The following is a 6813-nucleotide window of genomic DNA, read 5'->3' on the forward strand; positions in this document are numbered from 1 at the left end:
ATAAAAATATATATATTAAAGACGTTTGGTTGAATCAAAAGGTTCCAAGTTGGGTGCGTGATAGCAGATCAATTCTATTTAAACAGGAGAAATGCTTATGGCAAGGACTGACCGTTGAGATTAATAGACCAGACCAGCTAAGTACTGACCAGCTCGACAATCAGTCGACTAGTGTGTAGCAGTGACCACTCAGAGGGTGGAAGATGTAAGTTTTTTCCAAGAACATCTAGGAGATGAATCATCTGAGACTAATCGATGTTGGCCAACTGACAACAAAAATTTTAAGGGTGTAATAGCCATTTTACAAATTATTATAATTTTTTATAAATACGGGAAGACCGGAAGAGAAAAGATTGACTTTCATTCTAAGGTATATTTTCTTCCTCTTTGGTTCAAGACAACTTTCTGTTTTAACATATAGTATGTGCGCGCGCGCCGCGTTTCTAGATTAATTGATAGAACATCGGCATTGTTTGTTATAAGTCTCCTCTGGTCTTGGTTTGAATCTCCCTTGTCTATGAGAGTGTTACTCGAGTTATTATGCGCATTAGGGGTTGCCGGGGCTCGTCTAATAGCATGCATATTAAATGGTTTAGAAAATAAGACTGATCGGTTCGATTGTGAACCGACCGCTCTTGTTCCAGTTGGCATAAAAAGCCCCTCCCACATAAAACCGCCGAAAATTAGGTTGAACAAGCGGTTTAACCCCTGAACTGGCGAACTGGTGAACCGGCTCGGGTTCAAAGGAACTGCCCCGTTCACGAGCATTTAGATACATACCACACAATTTTATGTATTTTAGATATCTAACACCTAAACTCTATTTTTTTATATTTGTACCACTCAAACCACTCATATCATATCAAGAAAATCATTACTACAAAAAAATTTAATTTATATACTTACCACTCAGCATTATTTATTTACATATATTACACAAAAACTCATTTTATTTTACATTTATACTATCAAAATTATCCATATCACATAAAACTTATCACTATCTTAATTTTTAAAAGTGAAGTACATTTTTCTTGCATGGATAAAATGAGATATTTAAAATTGAATTTTAGGTGTTAGTTATTTAAACACATATGAATTGAGTAGGATGTAAATCATATGTATTATCATTTTAAATATATTTATCATTCATTATATCATATATTTGATCACTTTAGTTTTGACTCTGATTTAACCTAACTTGGGTTCAAAATTAAAACAATTTTCACAACTTTAATAGATAACTTAATATTATCTATTAGTTAACCAACAGTTTGGGTGGCCACTAAAAAACCTATGCGAAGGGAAAAATTATTCCATACGGACAGTGTATCCAGAAATGCATACGCTGTCCGATCTCTACCGTTCATCATTTAAAAAAAAAAAATTAAAAATTGGGTCCATCGAAATATATGTTTGCCCTGATGAACGATGTAGATCATACGTTGATCATATGAAATAATTTTTCTTGAGAAGGACCCCTCCGTGTAGCTAAAATTAATATCTTATGACGGTGACGCTAGGAATGATGTGGATGGAAGGCCAAGAGTGTGGCTTCCACACGCCTCTAAAATAACTTTTAGTCATTTATCAACAATTCTTAAACAGCCCCTGAGTTTATGTGACCAAATTTAACAAATTTTTGGAGGGATTAATAGCTAATTTTTTAATTAATACATTTACTTTAATTAATTGATAATGTAGTTCTCACTAGAATTAATATTTTTGAAACATGCTGAAGTATCAACATAATATTTTGTTATAAATAGAAAAAATAGCCGTCATTATTTACTTTTGCTTTATGCTTTTTGCTCGTAGAATGTGCACTAAAGAAGTCGCCAATGCTAGAACATTTAGCACATTGCTTATGAAGAATCTCTATAAATTGGTGTTGAGCACTCACAAAATATCAAAATTAAAAAAAATAAATAATACCCCAGTGCACAAAGCTGTTTAGTCCTAATGAGAGGGAAACAAAATGTAATCTTTTAATAGTCATGTAATCGTATCAAAATCCTGAACGTGAATAAAATATTATTAGCTCTAATGGTGAAAATGACCTTAGCTTGCTCAAATTTCTTTCCTAATGAGCTCTCGAGTTTATGTTTTGTTTGGTCAAGAGCTCTGTCTTGATCTCATATATTTTCAAAGCTCGAATTCAAGTTTGAAAAGGATCGGCTCGTTTACTTTCAGGTAAAATTTATTTAAAAAATGTATGTGATTAGCTTTGAATTTCTCTGCGCTCTTGGTTTGGAATTGATTCGGGAGGCAATCGTAGGCCTCATGAACTCTTTTCTTATTTACATTGTTAGACTCCCCGACGCCTTCTCCATGGTTGGCCCCATTGTTCCTTTTTTTTTTTTGCTAATGAGCTCCCATAATCCTTTCCGTATTAATAGTCATTCATCTCGGCATTAGAACATTTAGCACATTCGGCATTCATTATCTTCTTTACCAAACACCTACTGTGACTTCTCTGCTTATTGGTTCCTTTTCGTGTTGAAGTCTTATCTATGGTGCTCTTAAGGTAATTTCCTCCAAAGTTGCCACTCCCTTTTCCATTTACCTCTCATTAATTCTACCTCAAGTTAACTCTTTTCTTTTCTTTCCATCCTCTCCACTAAATTATTGTCATAATTTTTTATCAATCTCACAGTTTCAACTCGAGCTTGCATTATGAGTTTTACTCATGTTTGAGCATAATTTGAGTTAGGCTTTAAGCAGGCATGGCGAGCTTGAGTCACCCGGACTAGAGCACGACTTGATCCTTCTACGTTCCTAATTAATTCATTATATGTCTTTAAAAATTTTAGTACTAACTATTTCTATATCATTGTAATAAAATGGCCTCAACAAACATTATTATAATAAAAAATATGCATTTATTAATCTGTCTTGAATAGTGATACATATATATTTAAAAATCATTTAAATTTACTATTTTATTAATAAGTAAACGATAATCAGTGTTAGCGAATGAAACTTAGTTAATTTTTTTTAGATATAATTAATGATTAAAAATTTATTTAGTTGTTCAAATATCAAAAATTTTTAAATAAATTAGAACAAGAATCACATTTTAGCATACTGCTCTCATAACGCATAGAATAAAGTATCAAATCCATTTAAACTAGACAAATGTTTAGGGTAAATGCTTAGGGCATGAAGGACTGGCCATTGGGATTAAAACAAGACACAGCCAATCGTCCTGCTAAGGATTGACCCGCTTGACAATCGATCGATCGGGGTGTAGCAGTGACCGCTCAGAGAGCAGGTGTAAATATTTTCCAAGAACTTGCTGAGAGATGAATCATTTGAGACTAATTGATGATGGCCGGACTACTAGAAAAATATAAAGGGCGGAAAAGACATTTTACAAACAATTATGACCTTTTATAAATACATGAATAATAAATGTAAGGGGGGAGATCCCAAGAGAAAAGATTTGACTTATATTTTAAAGTATATTTTCTTCCTTCGTGATTCAAGCAACTTCGGCATTCAACAGATGTATACATATATATACAGACACACACACGTATATATATATATATACATGTGTCTATGTGTGTATGTATGTATGCATCTATATGTATGTATGTATCTATATGTCTATATGTATCTATGGATCTAGGTATCTATACATCTATGCATGTATGTATCTATATATCTATGCATGTATGTATGTACGTATCTATATATCTATGCATGCATGTATGTATGTATGTATATATATATATATCAAGGAATGGGCGAAGGCTATGATAAGAGCCACAGTCATCCCTCATGTGCCTATAATTCGAGTACAACACCTTACACACGGGGCGAATCGAACCCCAAACCAAAGAGAATTTACAACTGACAAGTAGATGACAGATCAACTGATCTGAGTACGCGGCGCATACATACATACATACACACACACACACACACACACAGACACACACTATATATATATATATATATATATATATATATAAACCGACCAATAGTCCAATTCCGGTTTGCATTAAAAACCCTCGAGCATAAAACCTCCCAAAATCAGGTCAAACTGATAGTTTAACCCCGGAACTAAGATTCAAAGGAACCGTTCATACCGCCCAATTCTATGAATTTTACATATCAGACACCTAAACTTTATTTCTTACATTTATATCAACCAAATCACCGTATCACATCAAAAAATTCATTATCACAAAGAAGCTTAATTTGAATACATACCACCCTATTTTATTTATTTACATATCTAATACTCTAATTCTTTTTATTTTACATTTATACCACCAAAATTATCCATATCACTTAAAAGATATCACTATCTTAATTTTTAAAAAAAAAAATACATATTTTCAGGCACGGATAAAATGACATATTAAAATTAAAATTTAGGTATTTTTTTATCTAAATACATATGAATTGAATAGGATGCAAACTTTATGTATTATAACATTTAAATATATTTATAATTTATTATCTCATTTTTACATATCTAACACCTAAACTCTTTAGGTGACGCCAGGATGGATGTGGATGGATGGCCAAGAGTGTGGCTTCCACACGCCTCTAAAATAATTTTTAGTTATTTATCAACAATTCTTAAACAGCCCTATGTTTATGTGCCAAAATTTAACGATTTTTTAGAGGAATTAATAGTCAATGTTCTAATTAATTAATTGGATTATACTTGAAACACATTGTAATCATTTATATATATTGTGGTTCTCACTAAAATTAATATTTTTGAAAGGTGCTAAAGTATCAATACAATATTATATTATAAACAGAAAAAATAGCGGTCATTATTTACTTTCTTTTGTACCATGCTTTTTGCTCATTGAATGTGCACTTAAGAAGTCCACAATGCTAGAACATTTAGCACATTGGTTATGAAGGATCTCAATAAATTGGTGTTGAGCACTCACAATAAAATCAAAAATAAATAAATAAATAATCCCACGATGCACAAAGCTGTTTAGTCCTTATGAGAGGGAAACAAAAAGTAATGTTTTAATAATTGGTGTCAAAACCCCTCAAAATTAGGTTGAACCGGTGGTTCCACCCCTTAACCGGCGAACTGGCTAGGGTTCAAAGGAACCGTTTGGTTCACGTGCATTTACATACATACCAGCCAATTTTATGTATTTTATATATCTAACACCAAAACTCTATTTTTTACACTTGTACCACCCAAATCACTTGTAACACATTATAAAAATCATTATAACAAAGAAATTAATTTACATACAATCCACTCAATTTTATTTATTTACCTATCTAGCACCTGAACATTTTTTATTTTACATTTATACAACTAAAATTATCCATTTCATATAAAACATATTATCATTTTAATTTTTAAAAAGTTAAATACATATTTTCATGCATGAATAAAAAAAAATATATTAAAATTGAATTTGAGATGTTAGTTTCTTAAATTTATATTAATTGAGTATAAAATAAATGTTATATATTGTCATTTTTAAATATATTTATGATTTATTAGATTATACTAACCAATCCCCCGATTTAACTCTGATTCAACCTTCTACCTTAATATTATGTATTAGTTAACCAACAGCTTGGGTGTCCTGTAAGGCCCGTAACAAAAACTACGAGAAGGACCCCGCCGTGTAGCTAAAACTTCCTATGATGGTGTTTCATGATGGTGACGCCACGATGGATGTGGATGGCTGGCCAAGAGTGTGGCATCCACACGCCTCTAAAATAATTTTTAATCATTTATCAACAATTCTTAAACAACCCTGACTTTATGTGCCCAAATTTAATAAGTTTTTGGAGGAATTAATAGCTACTATAATAATTAATTAATTTACTTGAATTAATTTATAATTTGGTTCTCACTAGAATTAGTATTCTTAGAACGTGCAGAAGGAGCAATATAATATTTTATTTTAGATAGAAAAATAGCCGCCAATATTTACTTTCGTTTGCACTATACTTTTTGGTCGTAGAATGTGCACTTAAGAAGTCCCCCATGTCAAAACATTTAGCACATTACTTATGAAGAGTCTCAATAAATTGGTGTTCAACAATCACAGAATATCATTCACCAAATGCACAAAGCTGTTTATTCTTAATGAGAGGGAAACAAAATGTAATGTTTTAATAGTCATGTAATCGTGTCAAAATCCTAAATGTGCATAAACTATTATTAGCTCTAATGGTGGAAATAAAACTAGCTTGCTCAGGTTTTTCTTTTTTCCTAATGAACTCTCGAGTTTAGGTTTTATTTAGTCATGAGCTCGCTCTTGAGCTCATAATGTTTCATAGCTCGAATTAAAGTTTGACAAGGATCGGCTCGTTTGCATATGGTTATGTGATTAGCTTTGATTTTCTCTTTGCTCTTGGTTTGGAGTTGATTCTGAAGGCAATTGTAAGTCTCATGAATTCTTTTTGTATATAAATTGTTGGACTCGTAGATGCCTTCTCCGTGGCCCTGTTGATCCATTTTTCTAATGAGCTCCCATTGTCCTTTTCTTGTCGATATCCATTTAACTCAACATTCACTAAAGAGCATAAACAAAGAAACAAACATGATAAGAACATAAAAAAAGAAACAAACATGAACAGTTTGTTAGAAGAATCATAAAATTTTTGCTTGCAAGAACTAGAACTATAAAGAACCTAAGATCTTTTTTTCTTTGGCTATAAATGTACATGAACTCTTAAGTTGTAATAGGTTATATGCCATATGGAGATTTCTAGTAAACCAAATTGACAATATAGTAGAAACATCGAACTTTCATATATCATTTGGATACATGAGGGGCTATGTCACTTTCTTGATGGTGA

This window comes from Phalaenopsis equestris, unplaced genomic scaffold (genome assembly GCF_001263595.1).
Source record: "Phalaenopsis equestris unplaced genomic scaffold, ASM126359v1 Scaffold000317, whole genome shotgun sequence".
Classification (NCBI taxonomy): Eukaryota; Viridiplantae; Streptophyta; class Magnoliopsida; order Asparagales; family Orchidaceae; genus Phalaenopsis; species Phalaenopsis equestris.